This window comes from Phocoena phocoena, chromosome 10 (genome assembly GCF_963924675.1).
Source record: "Phocoena phocoena chromosome 10, mPhoPho1.1, whole genome shotgun sequence".
In the NCBI taxonomy this organism is placed as follows: domain Eukaryota; kingdom Metazoa; phylum Chordata; class Mammalia; order Artiodactyla; family Phocoenidae; genus Phocoena; species Phocoena phocoena.
In genome coordinates this window covers 50640976-50661302 of record NC_089228.1, presented here as the reverse complement: position 1 = coordinate 50661302, position 20327 = coordinate 50640976, and the positions used below count along the sequence as shown (strand labels likewise).

The 20327-nt window shown below is 39.2% G+C and overlaps 1 pseudogene; it reads right to left on the bottom strand.

Annotated features, from left to right (window-relative positions):
* The window catches only part of LOC136129581 (large ribosomal subunit protein mL64-like), a 53950-nt pseudogene extending 34007 nt beyond the window's left edge, over window positions 1–19943 (bottom strand).
* Window positions 19944–20327: the final 384 nt, after the last annotated feature.

Below are 20327 nucleotides of genomic sequence, written 5' to 3'. Positions count from 1 at the left end.
AACAATTCACATGTGCTATTTATTTAAATGGGGAAACTGTAGGAAGAGACGCAATTTCTCAGATATAAATGGAAGTGGTGGGTACAAATGTTCTAGCCAGACAGTGATGCTTCAGTGGGTCACTATGATGAGAAAAGAATGAGGCTGGGCAAGTTTGTGTGTCAGTTATCCATGGGATTCACAAAAATAGGCTATAGTTTTCAATTAAATAGCTATCCTATGGCAAAATACTCACTGATGCTTTTGTTCCTGTGCTTTTCTTTTTTTCTTTTCTCCTCCCTCAGGAAGCACAGGACAGATCTAGGTAGCATCACTGTTGAACGTCAGATATTTTAAGCTTTCTCCATATTTTTTTAGTCCTACAAAGAGTAAGGCATGAAGGATAGACACAGGATGGTGCCTGCTTCATTTTGCACAAAAGCCTTTTAAATTCTCCAAATCCTGGTCTTGAAATACTGTGCTGTGGAAAATGCCAAGAGAAAAAGTGAAAACCCCAGGGACATATAAAGGATGAGATGAATGATGAAGATTTTAAGATTTTGATATTTTCCCCCCTTTAAATAAGATTACCTACTCTCATGCTCACTGTCCATTACACATATGTTTTGGCCTTTAAATAAGTGAGTCAGAATGCCATCTGGGTGTGCCACTTCCTCACAATTAAGCTGTAAATATGTTGATTTAGGAATAAAGGTACACATTTTATATTGTGTTATGTAAATGTGGTTATAGTCATAGTATTATGCAGACCTTTCTTCAGAAAGGACTTTTTAGAATTCCCCTGCAGAAGTTATCAAATAATTGTGAAACTATTTAGTTCCTGTACAAACCCATCTAAATATTGAAATCTTTAACCTTCCTGGTTCATGCATGTGGCTGAATGCAATTGAGTTTTTTACTGTTCTCCCTCTTCCCATCCCAGGGAACAGAAAGGAAAAACATACAAAAAGATTCCACTGAGACGTGAATTACATTCTCACCCTAACATCAACTTTTGCATGATCTTTTGGAATTGTGGTTTTGTTACTGAGTTCAAGCTTCTACTGCTCTTCAGCATGACAGGCCAATAAATGGAAAAATGAGGTGTTGGGGCAAAGAACGGTGACCTTGTTTGGAAAGCCAGCAGACCAAGAAGATGGTAGACCAGTGTCCCAAAGAACCATCTTATCCCAGTTAGAATTCAGTCTTCTTTTATACTGAGAGGGGAGGGGATGTGGCAGGTTGTTGCAAACTTCTGGGTGTTGGAATTCTTTGTTCTTGCAGCTGTCCATGTAGGTCTGGTCACAATATTCCTGTCGATTAGACAATTGTTATTTTCTGTTTTGCAACTTTTGATCTCTCTGAATGGGAAGGTGTTTTACCTTTAAAGGTCAAGCCTGGAAGTCAGAGCCTTGAAATGGGTTATCATGTATATTTCAGGCTACAGGCAGGGTTCTTTTACAGAGGTGCAGAGCCATCATGACTGAGCACAGGCAACAAAGCACAAGGGTTAGAGCTAACAGAAGAGATACAATGTGGAATCAGGTTTGTTCTTCTGTGTACCGATTTTGCTTTCAGTTGTTAAGGTATCTCGAGTTAGTGAATGATGTTAGAGGAAACAAACAAGGATAAGGCTTCAGTGGTCTCAACCACTGTCCTCCACCCTTCCCCGCCGACACACTCACTGACCACCATCAGTGTTGCTCTATAGGTAATACAGCTGCACTGAGATAACCCATTGGTCTTGACTGCCAAGTAGTATAGTGTTAGGTTTCAAAAACTTGAAAAATACGGTGGATTAGAAAGAAGCATGTATCTTTGCCAAATCTCTCTCTTACTAGATTTGTGTAACAGACTCAGAGTCTGTTTCCTCATCTACAAATAAGGGATAACCTTTTATTCTCTAAATAATTTTTTTGAAAATTAAGGAGTCAAAGCATTTAAACATACTTACTCTAGGACCTGGGACAGAGTAAGTGGTTGGTAGCTGTTGTTTGACTTGATGTCTAGAAAAAAATTTAGTAGCCCTGCCCAACCTGGTTATTCTTTAAAGCATCTTTGTTTCATTTTGTAAGTGGCAAAATGTCACAGGAAAATTGGTAGATAGAAAATAATACAAAAATAGCTCCCTGTTTTGCATTCCATAACACATAAAAATTTTTAGGATAATTTTTTCTAGTCTTTCTTCATTTTTGCATGATGTTTCATTTTATCTTGGTAATCATTCTGTACACGCACTTGGCATACTCCTTTTTCATACTATTTTCCATATTTTTTCATAACCATGAAATTTTAATACCCACAGAAAACTTCATATCAGAAAAATTATACTTAATATTTAAATCTTTTTCTTATTTTTGAAATTTCAAAAATTTATTTAAAACAAATGCACTTGTAACAATTACCCTCATGTATCTATTAAAATGAGTTCATTGATTTACACTATGCATGGATTATTATATCACATCCTTGTTACAGAACTTTTATTTCTTTTTTTTTTCAGTTTATCTTTTCAGCATAAAGCAATCATTAAGTTACCTAGAGTTAAAAATGTATTATGTTTGAAATATCTTTCAAGCTATTATAAATGCAGTATGCCAAAAAGATAGCACTAAGCCCTGGATACGCTAACCAATGCATTGTATGTGGAAATGATGGATTTTACCTGGAAGTAAATTACTCATCTGCATGGTTATCTGAAAACATTAACCAAGCAAAAATAGTTGCTGAGAATACAGTACATTTTCCAGCAGGTTTTATGTCCTTGATAAAAAATTTTGAGAAGTCTGTTGATCAAAGAAAATTTTATTCCTCCTTCCATTCTTGTTAAAAACTATCCGTGGAGGGAATTCTTCATCTAAGATCCATGAGCCATGTGTTGGGGTGTGGCGGGGCTGTGTTTACAGGTGGACACTGCTTAAAATTGTGTGCCAAATGTAGGATTTTTATACCCATGTGAATTGGTCTTGGGAGAGGGAATGGACTTTCTTCATAGGATCCAGTGCTGAATTTGTTGCTGTCTCAGTTTCCTTCCAACTGTAAAGGGATGTGGCCTCTGATGGTCTGCTGGCTCACTCTTGTGTGTGGAAAGGTGTGCACCCATGCTGAGACTAGTCAGACTAGTCCTACTCTTCATTCCCCTCTAAATCCTACAGGAAAAGAATTGACCAGGCTGCAGGAAGAGAATCTGAGTATGGAAATCACAGCTGGTGGGATCTCCCTGGTATCATGGAGAAATGAACTAGAGAGGTTTGGGGTGGGCTGCTTGAAAACAAACCAACCCCAAAACAACTTCTCCCGCAATGGCAGACTGTCCAGACCACACACTGTTGTTTAATTTCCCCTTCCACAGGTAAAATATGTATGTGTGTGTGTGTGTGTTTCTCTTTGGAGGGGCTTACGGCTTCTGAAAATGGAGCGAATGTGCCTAGTTATCCAACCTTGAATTCTCTTCTTTAAACTTACAAAAAGCCTTAAAAAACATTCTATCACTCAGAGAATTGAGCCCAAACCAACACATTGTAAATACTCCACATTTCTTTTCTTCTACTTTTTAACAGTATGATATCTGTGCATGTGTCTAAAATAATATGAATTCTTTCATGTCTTCTCCATTTCAAAATACTAAAAATGTTTGCTGAGCACAGAAGGATATTTTCTAAAAGAGAATTTGTGCTGTATTTCTAGAATATACAGTCAGATCCAGGGGACATCAATTTTTATTTTGGTGCCTAAAATTTCCAAAACTGTGTCAAAGAAAACTAACATGGGAATTTAGTGATGTGTCAGGCACTAAGCTAAAAGGGTTACTTACATTATTTCATTTACTCCTCACAGCAAATTGAAGAGGCTGCTATTTTCAACCTTATTTTATTTATGGGGAAGCAGTCCCAAAAATATTAGGTAACTTGCCATGAATCTCAAAGGTAGTACATGGTCAAACAGGGTTACACCAGGTTTTTCTTTCTCTTTTTTTTTTTTTTTTTAATTTATTTATTATTTTTGGCTGCGTTCGGTCTTCGTTGCTGTGCGTGGGCTTTCTCTAGTTGGGGCGAGCGGGGGCTACTCTTTGTCGCGGTGTGTGGGCTTCTCATTGCGGTGGCTTCTCTTGTGGAGCATGGGCTTTAGACGCACAGGCTTCAGTAGTTGTGGCACGTGGGCTTCAGTAGTTGTGGCATGCGGGCTTCAGTAGTTGTGGCTTGCAGGCTCTAGAGCACAGACTAAGTAGTTGTGACACATGGGCTTAGTTGCTCCACGGTGTGTGGGAACTTCCCAGACCAGGGCTCGAACCCGTGTCCCCTGCATTGGCAGGTGGATTCTTAACCACTTTGCCACCAGGGAAGCCCACACTAGGTTTTTCTGATTCTATTGCCTTTACTCTTTCCAAACCTTACCTTTTCTTTAGAGAAACTAATGATTCTTTTAAGATTTCAGAAAATGCATGTGCTGGTGTGCTCCATGGAAATAAAACTGGCAAAGACTGGTGTGGTTAAGTTGGTCTCAATCAAGGCTGAGCAGAAGCCACCTTGATCCATCCAATGTGGGGATGTGGAGAAAAGCAATTGCCTTGAACATCAACAAAGTAACGCTTTCACTACTTGATTGGCGACCTGTGAGTTATGCAAATGATGCTCTAAGAGAATCACATCATTGATGTGTGTCATGTTTATTCTCTTAGCAAAATGGTTCTACTTAGATACAAGGTTTGTTATCACTTCAAATTTGGACCTAGCCGTGCTTTCATTTATCTAAAAAATCCCTCCAAAGTGAGAACTCATTCACTCTTAATGATTCTCCTATAAATTTGCTTATGGGTGATTTCAGCTGTGGGGTGTCAACGGGGACATGGAGATTTAATGAACACAGCTATGCCAAATCTTCCATTACAGTGGGCAAATGAGGCATTTTGTCTAAGACAGTTACACTAAATGTGCTTTGTATAATGAGCTCTGCATTGTAACAAAGTGAGCATGTGTCTCATGTTTGGTTTAGAAAAGAGCTGTATCAGAGTTGGTGGCTGACCACAGCAGCTTTTACAGTGGTGCTCTTGGGTCTGTAATATGACAAGCTGTCAGAACAGCATGGCTTCAGACTCACTTTTGTCAATGCTAAATTAAGGGCTCTTACCCTTATTCTTATGGGGTGTTGGGGAAATTCAAGAGACACACATCTTTAAAAAATTTTTTTTAATTTAATTATAGTTGATTTACAATGTTGTGTTAGTTTTTGGTGTACAGCAAAGTGATTCAATTATATATATATATATATATGTATATATACACACATATATATATGTATATTCTTTTCAAATTCTTTTCTATTATGGTTTATTATAGGATATTGAATATAGTTCCCCGTGCTCTACAGTAGGACCTTGTTGGTTACCCATCCTATATATACTAGTTTGCATCTGCTAATCCCAAACTCCTAATTTATCCCTTCCCCACCCCCTTTCCCCTTTGGTAACCACAAGTTTGTTTTCTGTGAGTCTGTTTCTGTTTTATAAATTAGTTCATTTGTATCAACCTGTAGATTCCACATCATATGATATTTGTCTTTCTCTTTCTGACTTACTTCACTTAGTATGATAATCTCTGGGTCCATCCATGTTGCTGCAAATGGCATTATTTCATCCTTTTATATGGCTGAGTAATATTCCATTGTATATATGTACCACATCTTCTTATTCTCTTCTTCTTCCTCCCTCCCTTCATGCCCACTCTCTATCATTCTCTCTCTCTCTTTTTTAAACAGATATGTGTTTATGTTAGGGGTGAGTGTGGGAAGGAAATTTTCTAGTCCAGGGGATAACACTCTTTTTCTGTAAAAGGTCAGACAGCAAATATTTTAGGCATTGTGGGCCATATAGTCTCTGTCACAAACACTCGATTCTGTTGTTGTAGCATAAAAGCAGCCACAGACAATACTTGAACGAATGAGCAGGGCTGTGTTTCAATAAAGCTTCACTTATGGATGCATAAATTTGAATTTCATGTAACTCACACATCAAAAAATATTCTACTTTGATTTTTTTTTAACAATTTAAAAACGTAAAGGTTTCTTAGTTCACATGTCTTACAAAAACAGGCACTAGTGTAAGTTTCTGTCAAAGGTCAATTCAGCTCTGGTGTCTGCCTGATTCCATATGCTGATAAATTTGGTATCTGATGTTTCCCTCAAAGATATTGCCTCTGCCCAATAGATCTCTTTCCCAATTTCTATTTCATGCTTAAAATTCTCAGAATTATCTTTATCTGCTGACTATCCAGACTCTTTCAATCTTTAAGACTACTCAAATGACTTTGATCATGAAATATCTCCTTACCCTCTGTATTAGTGTGCTAGGGTTGCCATAACAAAGCACTCACGGACTGTAAGGCTTAAAGAACAGGAACTTATTTCTCACAGTTCTGAAGGCTACAAGTCCAAGATCAAGATGTCAAAAGAGTTGAAGAGTTGGTTTCTCCTGAGGCCAATTTTCTTGGCTTACACATGGCCCCCTTCTCACTGTGACACTACATGGTCTTTTTCCTGGTGTCTCATCCTCTTCTTATAAGGACACTAATCCTATTGATTGAGGGCCCCATCCTTTGACCTCATTTAACCTTATTTACCTCCTTAAAAGCCCTATCTCCAAATACAGTCACATTGGGGGTGAGAGCTTCAACATGTAAATTTTGAATGGACACAATTCTTTCCATAACATCTTTGATCAAATGTGCAAAACCTAAGGGGAAAAGAAACTCAGTAATCAAGATAAAAGCTATTTGAATGCAATATTTTTAAAAATCAAAATCAATGCAAAAGGTTAATGATTTTAAAAAATCAAGATTTTAAACAAAGACTGGTTCTGTATTACTGATTTTTCCTTTTGCCTCAGACTTCAGTATGGCTCAGCATGACTTATTCCTCTTTGCTCCTTCAGCCTGTCCTTCTTTTTGGTCCCTTTTTCATTTATAATTTATGATTTCCTTTTCCTTTATTGAGTGAATATTTTTAAAGCAGATATTCTATTTCATGACTGTATCCATCTCCATAGTTTCTAGCATACCACCTAGCACAGAGAAGGTGCCCAGTAACTATTTGTTGGTTCAGATGCGGCCACTACATGCTTTTAAAATGTGTGCCCTCTGGTGGGGCATTGTGGGGTTCATGAGGCATTTAAATATTTGGAGCATTTTTCTTTAATCAGAAACGTGTAAACGAAGAGGCTGCAATGACCTTTCTTATGATCTTTATGATGAGGACTTTTTGAGAAGCTTGAAGGAAATGGAAGATGGGATGGACCTGCAGTGAGATGGAGGGAAGAGCTTTATCTTGCTGTGCAGCAAGTGGTACATGAGGCTCATCATATAGGTGAGAAAACAAAGGAGCAGAGAAGTTGAATAACTTATAATCCACAGCCAATCAGTGAATTAGAGAGGATTTGAATCGCTCTGAATCCCATAAGAGCTACTTCCATAAAATTATATTTGTGTACACATTAAGGAATAGACATTCTTCTTCTCTTAAGGGATTTACATTTATGTAAAAGAACAGCAAAGAGCAGGGCAAATCATTAATGGCTTTAGGGTTCTGGAATAAAATGGTCTCTGAAATCAGCCATTTTGCCCTTTCAAATTTCTCCTGTCAGATAGCAGCTTGAGAATAAATCATGTTCTCCTCAACTGGGTATTTGACATGATGTCGTGGATTATGATGAATGAATGTTGGACGAGTCCATTGCAGTCACGCATTGGCTGGAAGAAGCAGAGGGTCTGTCAGTTTCCCAGATTAACCCAGTATGTCCACCCTTTGGATATACTCAGTCATGGGGCCTCAAGAAGGATTTCCCAACTGTGCTTATGGCTCCTTAAGGAATGTATGGCTTCTTCCTCCAAAACAATGGCAATGTTATTGTGAGTCCATCCTTGGCATCCATTGACTAGAGATCCTGTTCTTTTTCCTTTGTGACCCTGGACTTACCTTTTAGAAACATTCTCTTACTTCCAGCCTCCCCAGCATCTTACCACCACTGCTATTCAGGAATCAAAATTTCTCTGATCTTTCTTTCCTCTTGTACAGAGGGAGACTTCCCTGTGTTGACAGGGAAGTGGTAATGTGTTAGCATGTGTTAACATGCCCAATGCATGCTTCTAAGACTATATTTAGAACTCCTGATTACCCTTGCCCACATGAGTGGGAGGATGAGACAGAGGGTGATCTGGGAGCTCTGAGGACACCTCCTGTTATGACTTTGAGGACTGTATGATTGCCTAACAGTCATTACCCCTCGCTGGGGTTGTGTATTTCAACACTTGACATGGTCCCCAGTGATTCATAACCCAGTGAGCATGACAGGCTTCCCCACATGACCTCTAGTAGCAGCAGCAGAACCTTAAAAACTGGGGGAAAACCCATGATATGTGTAGATGTTGAGAAAGAGGCAGCTGAAAGAAGGAGGTGACCTTGAGGACCCGCATTTCCCTTCTGCCTCTAAGAATAGAGGAAGCTGGAATGTGGAGGCAAAGGACACTGGTCTCAGAGCCAGGAGACTGGGGACATATCCCAGCCAGGACACTCAGTGTCTATGCAGCTCAGCATCTGGCAGGTTACTTTGTATTTCTTCATCGGTATGTGGGTGATAATAGCATCCTCATTTTAGGATTGTTGAGGATATTAAAGGAGATGCTGATGAAACTTAAGCTGCAGGGCTTTCACTTGCATAGGTCCTGTAACTCATTACATACTTAAAACGTGTTTGTATATATATGTATGTGTATATATATGTATATATACACATACATATATGTATATATTTTTAAGTGTATAAATTTGAGGCCCAATAAAATCTGGATCCACGCTTGTTTTAAAGTTTCTCATCATGGAACACCCTTAATATCAGATATTAGGAGAATGTAAGATCTTAGAGCAAGACATGAGATACTTATGTTTTTTTTTTTAACCAACCCTAAAAGAACAAAAGCACACGAGGTGTAAAGGAAGATGTTTATTTAGCAATCTAACATTGTAACAGAAATCATATCGCTTTATTCCAATCACATCCCAATCTGTATGTATGTATATATAAAGGATCTTGTGTATGGTTGTTGCCATAGCTTCTTTACATTTTGGCTTTCCTCGTGATCTCCCTGATGGCATAGCTGAAACAGATCTGAACACACAAGAAATTAGCTCAGTGTAAGAGTAGAAGCACTTCTTTTATTTTAATCATGAATTAGTCATATGTCTAACATTTACTAAGCACTTACCACGTGATAAGGATTGCTCCAAGTACTTGAACAATGTTAACTCACTTAATACCCTCAAGTACTTTGGGAGATGGAGTCTGTCACTGTTTTGAACATAATGAGGGCAAAATAGAGGTGCAGAACAGTTAAGCCACTCCTTTCTACCCACACAGCTATTGAAGAGAGGAGCTGGGGCTTAAAGCCAAGATGGCCTACAGTAAAGGCCGTGTCCTCAACCACCATGATGAGGAAGACTCATAGATTTGTGGGTGGGAAGAGATAACACTTCTATGTTATGAATTTCACTTATTAAATAAATAACTTGGCTTTTAATTAAAGAATGGTGCCAAGTCAATAGTTGAGGGTACACTGGGGCACGGAGAAGATATCAGTAGTCATGTTGGAGCAGGGAAAAGTGAATTTACTAGAGAAACATAGTAGGATTTTGGAGTAGTGCCAGTTTAGTTCTTTTATTGTCAGCTTAGTCTCATGGCAAGGGTTCCTTATGCCAGCCACATTGGTTTCTCATCCTGTTGTGTATATTATTGCTGTTTTTAAAATCTTAGCCTGTATTTGTTAATTTTTTATATTTTAAATTTTTTGAGATTCCTAATGTCTGTTATTTTATTTATTTATCTACCTACTTATTCCATTCAAAGTACATTTCAGTTTTCCTTATAAAATTTATTCTCATACTACAGGAGATAATATTAAAGAGATATTATTCTAGTGTTCTGGACAGAATTCCCTATTACGTGTTCCAGTCTTTTCTCTGCATAACTCATATTATATATATATGCATATACATATATTTTTTTTTCCTATTTAAAATGAGAGTGAATCTTTCTAGACATAATGTTTTCCTACATGCAGGTAGGTGTATTGGCCCTGGCTCCTCTACTTTTGATTTCGACTCTGGTTGGTTATTCCATCATCTGATCTATAGCTTGGGAGTATTACTGTGCCTCATTTTTAGTCCAGCTGCCAGTGTGTAGCAGGCTTTTTCTGCTAAGGCCCTGGGCATTTGAAGAATTCTCTCCTATCTTTATACTCTCTAAACTCTAGACTGGGGGGTGCATTTTTTAAAAAAAATTAGCAGTCATTATGTTTTGTCTCTAGTGATCTTCCAGACTCCATGTACTCGTGAAATACTTTGTTCCCGGGGATCGTGCCTCCAAAGATTTAACACACTGCTCCTGCGTCTCTGAAAGTATCCCATCATTTGTTGTTTTCAGGAAGTCGTGATCTCTGAATACATGTGGATAGAAGGGAAAAGCGGGGAGGAACATCTACTGAGCCTCAAAAATAATATTTCCTCCTAATTTTTCCATTTGGTACAGCCTGAGCCAGGGAGCATTAAGTGAAAAGTGGGAAAAGAAAGTGTTTTGTTAGTGAGTGCTCTGGTGCAAATACCAGGTACCCCTTCAGGACAGAGGCACGTACTCTCCCAGCTGTTTCAGGCACTGACAGCTGAATTATCCATCACTGAAGGCCGCTGGACCATCAGAGGTTAAGTGCACTCCTGGGGACAACCATGGTACAGTGACTTATCAGTGTAGGGGTGTAAAGGCCCTGCCCCCAGGTGAGGACCCTCCACAGAGCCGTTCATGCTCCAGAGCTGATAACGAGATCACAGTTAAACTTCTCCCCAAGTCTAAACCCATTTCCCTCACTCCCTTGCAGGTGTTACTTCTTTTTAAAAAAAAAAAAATATTTTCTTTCTTTTTTTGGCTGTGTCGGGTCTTAGTTGCGGCATGTGGTATCTTTCGTTTCAGTGCTCGGGCTTCTCTCTAGTTGCGGTGCATGGGTTTTCTCTTCTCTAGTTGTGGTGAGCCGGCTCCAGGGCGCGTGGGCTCTGTAGTTTGCAGCACACCAGGCTCTCTCAGCACACGGGCTCTCTCGTTGAGGTGCGCAAGCTCAGTAGTTGTGGTGTGCGGGCTTAGCTGCCCCGTGGCATGTGGGATCTTATGCCCCAACCAGGGGTTGAACACACATCCCCTGCATTGGAAAACCAATTCTTTCTTTACCACTGGACCACCAGCGAAGCCCCGCAGGTGTTACTTGTAAAAACTCTTCCTAATAGAGCTAAGGCATGCACATTTCCACTCAGGAAGACCGGATTCAGGAAAGTCTTCTCACCTTATTTCAGCTGGTTAAGGTTATTTCTTGAGCCAAATGTATGTTTACATTTCCATTTTTCTTCCCCTCAGTCTTGTTCAGTTGTCACCAGTAGGGAAACCTCCTCCTACTATTTGGCGATAGGCGGTCTTCTGATTGTGGTTTTTACTCTTGTGAATTTTACTCTGCTTATGTACCTTCATGATCATCTGTCAGTGAGATGTTAGGTGAGGCTGCTTCAGGCACTACTACCCTTTCGCCATTTTTTTTTTTTTTTTTTTTTTTTTGTGGTACGCGGGCCTCTCACTGTTGTGGCCTCTCCCGTTGCAGAGCACAGGCTCCGGACGCGCAGGCTCAGCGGCCATGGCTCACGGGCCCAGCCGCTCCGCGGCATGTGGGATCTTCCCGGACCGGGGCACGAACCCGTGTCCCCTGCATCGGCAGGCGGACTCTCAACCACTGTACCACCAGGGAAGCCCTACCCTTTTGCCATTTTAAACTCAACCATTTTCTCATTAATCTTCAAGTGGTACAAACTATGTGGACACTCCTGGCAGTTAAACACAAATGGAAGTGTCAGAAAAATTCTAGCTAGTTGATAATTTTAGTCCTTACCCTCTGTTCTCCTAAATTATCCATGAACTTTGAGTATGCATACTTGAACCAAACTCCTATTTGTTTATTTTCTGGAGATTTTTTCTATATTTTAATGAGATCAAGAGGCTGGCTAGCTCAAACTTAAGACTTTGATGTGAGCATATTCTGTGTGTACCAAGGCGTAGGGGAGTTCAGGGCCCTGGAACTGTCAAGAAGTCCTTCCAAAACACTTTTGTATGTGTGCAGAAAGAATCAGCCATAAAAGCAGAGATGAAGAAAGAATGCATAACAGGCAAGCTGGTGCCCTGGAGCTTAAGGGGAAAGGCATAAATAAAGACCAGGGTTCAGTTACAGCTCAATTTACCAACTCAATTTACCAGCTATATAATTTGGGGCAATTTTCCTAAACTTTATAATCCATTTTTTTAATCCACAATATAAGGATCATCATACTTATATTACTGGGTTATTATGAGGATTAGATGATATAATGTAAGTAAAGCCCCCAGAACAGTGATGTTATCTTACTGAAAAGCTTGAGGTCAAAAAGTTGTATATTGTAGACAAATCCTTTCACTCTCCTTGGCCTCATTATCCTCACCTTTATACAGAGAGGGATTGAGAGATTTTATGATCTCTTAGGTAGTACCTTTCTAGCTGTAAGTTTCTATAAATATACAATAATTTAAATATGATTATACCTATTTTTCAGAGGATACTGATAAAATTAAAAAGCCAGGTGATTTCCGCATAAATAGTCACACAAATAGAAAGTGACCAAGCTAAAGTTGGAAATTAAATCTTCGGGCTTCAAGTCTTCAGTTCTCTACAATTTACCTTGCTTAGTGTATATGATATAGTGTGCTCTTATTGAACAAATGTATACTCTTATGGGTCTGCATTTATTTTTGATTATTCATTTGAGTACACAGACTTGCACTCACGCATAGATGTCTGGAAGATTTAGAGGCAGTGAATACAGAATTTGTTGAGAATAGGAGACCTTTGTTTCTTCTTTCTCCAAAGCAGACCATTAATAAATGAAGCTGCAGCCCCATGATTTTATTTATCTCCCAATGTGTCAGTTACATGATTTTCTGAGTCAGACAGAACTTGCCTGATTATTTTTTTGTCCTGGGATGACAGCACAAGTATCATGGGAGTGTGAAAAAATGAGGCAACATACTTGGACTTTTTTTCTCTTTTACCATTACCCTCAGTAGTTCTGGTTCAGTTCATAATTGTACAATGCAGATGTGTGTGATTTGGGGGAATGGTATTTAGCTGATCTAAATTTTGACTTCACATTCTGAAAATAGAGATATTAAGTAATTAACATTAATTTACCCTGACTTTGTAAAACATTATAGTTTTATATTGAGGCAACAAGTAGAATTCTGACTTCATTCATTTCACAAATGTTCCGTTTTTCCCCCCAGAATATAGACCAAAATCCTAAGAAAAGCTTGAAAGATAAGGCTTAATCTGGTCCAGGCCAACTTCCATAGGCTGGACATGGCCATCCCTCCCCATCAATCACTATGGTTCAGGCACAGTAACCTTCTCTTTGGTCCTTGAACACCCCAGATTATCCTCTGGGCCTCTTCATGGATGTTTCATCTGCCTGGACTTTCCTGGTTCCTTTCCTTGCCAAAGCCTATTTGTTCTTCTTGCCTTATCTGTCTACTAGGATATCTTCTGTAAGCACTAAGACCAGATTAGGTACCCATTTATAAGCTCCCAAAGCATTCTGCAACTCCTCTCATATCCATAGTACTTTAATTATATTTTCTGTGGCTACCTTCTTAGCTAACTGTACACGATAAGATTATAAACACTAAGTGTGGCTTGTTCATTATTGTCTTCTGGGTGCCTTTCATGATGCTTGACATATAGTGGTTAAAAATGTTTGATGAGTGAAGGGATAAATGAAAGCACAGTAGAGAAAAAAAACAGAATAAAAAAAACAGTAGAAGAAACAGAGAATGCTAAATGCCTCAACCACCAGGATATTCAAGGAGAAAGTTGATTAGCATTCATTGAATGACAGTTCTGTAGATGAACATTTCATTCAATTTTCATAATAACCATGTGAGATGGTATAACTAGCTTCATTTTACAGATGAAGAAAAAACCCTCCAAGATTATGTAAATCACCAAAAGTCACACAACTTCCAAGTAGCACAGATGAGATTTCAGCATAATTTGGCCAAGGTCCACATGTTTTCTGCACGGGTCAAATGGGTGAGTTGAATGAGGATGTACTGGGAATCACCACTCCAGCATCTTCCAGTCCTTGATGATGGTACTAATCTGTGCAGTCGCTCCAAGAATATGGTACTGCTTTTGCACTATATGGTACTAATTTGCCTGTAGAGACAGTTCTAGTGGTTTCCACTTGGCCTCTCCCACTGTCATAATAGCCTTCGCTCCACAAGTCAGAGAACCAATGTGGGCATTCTGTTAGTTGCTGAGTGTGTCTATTTGAACTATGCATTCTAGAACTGGGGAAATAAACACAGAATGGGTTTGGGATGTGAGCTGAAACTTCATTGATGGCCTGACTTCCATATGTTCTTACTCCGATTGGTGGACCACAGTGATGTTTTGGGTCTCCCAGAAGTAGTGTCAGTTCAGTGACAGTGTCTAGAAATCACCAAAAGTTCTGATTTATTGCCTTTCTCCATAGCACAGTCACCCTGGTAGATGGCCTTAGGTCCCTTTGGGGGAAAGCTAAGAGAAAAATTAATAGTATAAATTTTGGATGTTGTTCCAGGGTCTTCCCTCAAGTGGACTTCACTCCTTCTTAATTCAAGGGGATTTGGATCTGCAAACTGGCTCAAGTCAGGGAATTGATTGAGGGGCCATGATTCTGTTCTGGTTATTCAAGTTAGACATCTGTTTACTAGACTTAGAACTCTACTGTATTTACAGATCAAGTGAGAATTAGTAGATTTCCCATGTATTTCTTTTCTAGGGACACCTTGGTCAACTAGTTAATGTCATAGATCTCTGTGAGTATTCTGAGTGCTGCTTTGGCTTTGGTATTCCTGTCTTTTTTTCAAGTTTATGTGGAAGAAAAAAATATGAAAATAAATCACCACCATAAAAACTATTTTCTACTCTGTTTTCATAGAGTAGATTAAAATTAGAGATCAAAATAAAATAGAAAAAACAAAAACTTATGTATTTAAAATTATAACTATTATTGCTAAATAATTTGTAGGTTGAAGAAGGAATCGTATTAAAAGTTACAAAATTTTAGAGAAAAATCACAATGAAAAAAGATATATCAAATATGTAAACAGTTTTATGGAAATGTGTAACCCTAAATGCATGTACTAGGGAAAAATCTGGAAGATAATAAATTAATGAGCCAAGTCACTAATCAACAGGTTTGAAAGTGAATAATAGAATAAAGCCAGACTAGGTAGATGAAAGGATAATAAAGACAAGAGACCCAAGTTAATAAAATAGAAAATTGAAAAATTGAGAGGATAAGGAAAATCAGAAACTGTGTCGGTAAGGTTTTTTTCTTTTATTATTATTATTTTATTGAAATATAGTTGATTCACAGGTTGTGTTAGTTTCTGGTGTACAGCAAAGTGATTCAGATATATATATTCATTTTCATACTATTTTCCATTATGGTTTATTATAAGATATTGAATATAGTTCTCTGTGCTCTACAGTAGGGCCTTGCTTTTTATCTATTTTATATATAGTAGTTTGTATCTGCAGTTTTTTTTCCTTAAAAACATACGATTGAAAAATCAGGCAAAATGTTACTCTATGTTGAATATGTGGGTGTCTGTTTTATTATTGTTTTCATATTTTAATGGTTGATATGTTTCATAAAGTTTTTTTAAATGAAGAAAAGGGAAATAGCTTGAACATTTTTCCTTGTTCTTTCATTTTTAGCATACTAAAGAACTAAGAAAAAAATGGAAACATGAAATATATGATCCTCAGTGAACAGAGTATTTCTGTATGATGTTAGAAAAAGACAGGAGAGAGAAGATCTGACAGAATAGTACATTTTAAAGCAGTTTTCTTTTTGTAATGGGGAAAAAGGAAAACCTTTTAATAACTTTGTCAATTCTATTCCTCTTTGTCTCTATTGACGAGGAAGAAAGAATATTTTTATTTGGAAGATTTTATTATGTTTATCATGAACTACTTGTCTAACTGCTTTGATGGCTAATTGTCCATTCTATTCAGAGGTACCAGACCTTACAGTCAATTTACCCCCAGTCTCCTGACCCCAACTGGAGCAGCTAAAATAAGGGAGACTCAGCCGTGGGCCCAGTTCACTTCTCTTGACTTCAGTTCTGAATTTTCTCTCTTATATAATTAAGGCAAGCTTGGGAAAATTCATGTCATGCACAAGGAGTTCTTGCTAGTCAAATTATTATCATCTGAAATTTTAAATTGTTTATTTATTTATTTTTGGCTGCGTTGGGTCTTTGTTGCTGCATGCGGGCTTTCTCTAGTTGCGGCGAGCAGGGGCTACTCTTCATTATGGTGTGCAGGGTTCTCATAGCGGTGGCTTGTCTTTGTTGTGGAGCACAGGCTCTAGGCACGTGGGCTTCAATAGTTGTGGCACGCGGGGGCTTGGTAGTATGGCTCACGAGCTCTAGAGTGCAGGCTCAGTAGTTGTGGCGCAAGGGTTTAGTTGCTCCGCGGCATGTGGAATCTTCCCGGACCAGGGCTCGAACCCATGTCCCCCGCATTGGCAGGAGGATTCTTAACCACTGTGCCACCAGGGAAGTTCCTATCATCTGAAATTGATTACACCCATTCATTGAAAAAAAATTGTATTGAATGTTCAGTACATGTTAGACACTGCTAAAGAATCTGCCAGTGTTTCTTGTATTAATATTTGATACCAGGGGACTAAACTAGGCCCTTTTTTGTTCTGTCCAGAACAAAAAACAGCATCTTTTTTGGAAAGAATATCAGTGTGCCTTCCTTCCTTCCTTCCATTCTTTGTTTCTTCTCTGTAAGCTTTTCAAAAGATAACCTAAAACTGTCATGTGTTAAAGAGGAAAACTGAATGTGAAGAAGGGCCATATCAAGTACTACCAAGAAGATAAATTCAATTACTAAAGTATTAATCTTAAAAGGTCCGTGTTGCAATGCAGTCTCACTCCTTTTAAAAAACATTTATGGATTGTTTTATGGTTTGTAAAATGTTTTTGCATATATTTTATCATTTACATTCACAGAGCTTTGTGAGGCAGATACCGTATCTCTTTTACAAATGAGAAAATTAATGTTCCATGTGTACATTTATATTGCTATCATTGGTGGAAGCAAGACTCAAGCACCATGTTTCACTCTGGGTCTTGTGGTTTATCTGTCACCTATGCTGTTTCACACAGGTGACTTCATGGCATGGGGTGGGGGCTTGGGGACTGTAGGGTTGCGGGGGGCAGTTTTTCTTGTAGGCTTCTATCATGTTCTTGGTGATTTCCCCAGGTGGACCTTCAAGTTAAATAATATCTTTAAGGGCTTTAAACTTCTTTCAGTTTTTATTTATTTATTTATTTATTGCTGTACGCGGGCCTCTCACTGTTGTGGCCTCTCCTGTTGCGGAGCACAGGCTCCGGAAGCGCAGGCCCAGCGGCCATGGCTCACGGGCCCAGCCACTCTGCGGCATGTGGGATCTTCCCGGACCGGGGCACGAACCCACGTCCCCTGCATCGGCAGGCAGACTCTCAACCACTGCACCACCAGGGAAGCCCTCAGTTTTTATTTTTAACATTACAAAATCTTAGTGTTGTATAAAATTTTAAAAATCTCTAAATCCACTACCAAGAGAACTACTTATTTATTCAACATTAAAAATTATTATTTCTGAATTACTTCACTCTGTATGACAGTCTCCAGGTCCATCCGCGTCTCTACAAATGACCCAATTTCGTTCCTTTTTATGGCTGAGTAATATTCCATTGTATATATGTACCACATCTTCTTTACCAATATCGTGTATTAACCCATATGTGTGGAACCTAGAAAAATGGTATAGATGATCTTATTTGCAAAGCAGAAATAGTGGCACAGATGTAGAGAACAAATGCATGGATACCAAGGGGGAAAGTGGAGGGTGGGATGAATTGGGAGATTGGGATTGACATATATACACTGTTGTTGCTATATATAAAAAAGAACTAAGGAGAACCTACTGAATAGCACAGGGAACTCTACTTAGTGCTCTGTGGTGACCTAAATGGGAAGAAAATCCAAAAAAGAGGGGATACATGTATATGTATAGCTGATTCACTTTGCTGTACAGTGGAAACTAACACAACATTGTAAAGCAACTATACTCCAATAAAAATTAACAAAAAAATAAAAATAATTTTTAACTACATGTACATGCTAAGACCATTTATTTATTTATTTATTTATAGCTGCATTGGGTCTTCATTGCTGCATGTGGGCTTTCTCTAGTTGTGGCGAGTGGAAGCTACTCTTTGTTGCAGTGGCTTCTCTTGTTGCGGCGCATGGGCTCTAGGTATGCAGGCTTCAGTAGTTGTGGCATGTAGGCTCAGAAGTTGTGGCTCACAGGCTCTAGAGTGCAGGCTTAGTAGTTGTGGCTCACGGGCTTAGTTGCTCTGCAGCATGTAGGATCTTCCTGGACCAGGGATTGAACCCATATCCCCTGCATTGTCAGGCAGATTCTTAACCACTGTGCCACCAGGGAAGTCCTGTTGTTGAGTTTTAAGTGTTCTTTAAATATTCTAGATACTGGACGCATTAGATACATGTTTTGCAAATATACATGGAGAAAACCATAATTCAAAAGGACACATGTACCCCAGTGTTCATTGCAGCACTATCTACGATAGCCAGGACATGGAAACACCCTAAATATCCAATGATAGATGAATGGATAAAGAAGATGTGGTACACATATACAGTGAAATATTACTCAGCCATAAAAAGGAATGAAATTGGGTCATTTGTTGAGATGTGGATGGAGCTAGTGTCTGTCATACAAAGTGAAGTAAGCCTGATAGAGAAAAACAAATATCGTATATTAACGTATATATGTGGATTCTAGAAAAATGGTACAGATGAACCTATTTGCAGGGCAGGAATAGAGACGTAGACGTAGAGAACAGACAAGTGGACACAGTGGGGGAAGGGGAGGGTGGGATGAATTGGGAGATTAGGTTTGACATAAATAAACTACCATGTGTAAAACAGATAGCTAGTGGGAAGCTGCCGCATAGAACAGGGAGCTCAGCTCAGTGCTCTGTGATGACCTAGATGGGTGGGATGGGGGTGGCTGGGAGGGAGGTCCAAGAGGGAGGGGATATAGGTATACATATAGCTGATTCACTTCACTGTACAGCAGAAACTAACACAGCATTATAAAGCAATTTTACTCCAATAAAAAAAAAAAAGCTGGGCTTCCCTGGTGGCACAGTGGTTGAGAGTCCGCCTGCCGATACAGGGGACACAGGTTTGTGCCCCGGTCCAGGAAGATCCCACATGCCGTGGAGCGGCTGGGACCGTGATCCATGGCCGCTGATGCTGCGCGTCCGGAGCCTGTGCCCCGCAACGGGAGAGGCCCCAACAGTGAGAGGGAGGCCCGCGTACTGCAAAAAAAAATAAAATAAAATAAATGCTAAGACCATTTAAACAGAACATGTGCATATGAAATGGAAAATAAAAGCCTTGGTCTTCACATCGGTCATTCCTTTTCCTCCTAATTTAATCATGATCAACAGTTTCTGGTATATCCTACCAGAAGTTTTATCTATCTATCTATCTTATCTTTCTATCACAGGTGGGGGAATATATGTGTTCGGTTAGTGTGAGTATACTTACTATATGCTATTTACATAAGAGAGATCATATGCTACATACTGTTTGTCGCCTTATTTTTTCACTTAATATATCCTGAACATCTTTCCATGGGCAATGGTCTGTGAGGTCGGTAGCAATCACTGTTGTAGCCTGACTTGCTCTGGCCTTAGTCCTCCTCGCTCTTGTCTGCAGCGTCATCTGGTGTTGTCATGTCTGAGTTCCTTCTACGTTTCCTCACTCTAGGGAGCAATAGCGAGATCTTCCCAGCATGGCCTCCGCTGCATCCTTGGCACATGTGTTTGTGGGGTCATCCCTGTGCACTTTATATCCAAGAGGAGTACCTCTCAGCCCCTCAATGGCAAGTTCCCTATTTTTAGTCCTGATTGTTCAATATAAGTAGGAGTCTTGGGTGCACTTTTCTGGATATGCTATGGACTGAACTGGATTCCCATATAATTCGTATGTTGGAGCCCTAACCACTGGTGTGACTGTACCTGGAGATAGGGTCTTTAGGAGGTATTTAAGGTTAAATTTAAGGTTATTTAGGTTATAAGGCTGGAGTCCTAACCCACTGGGATTGTG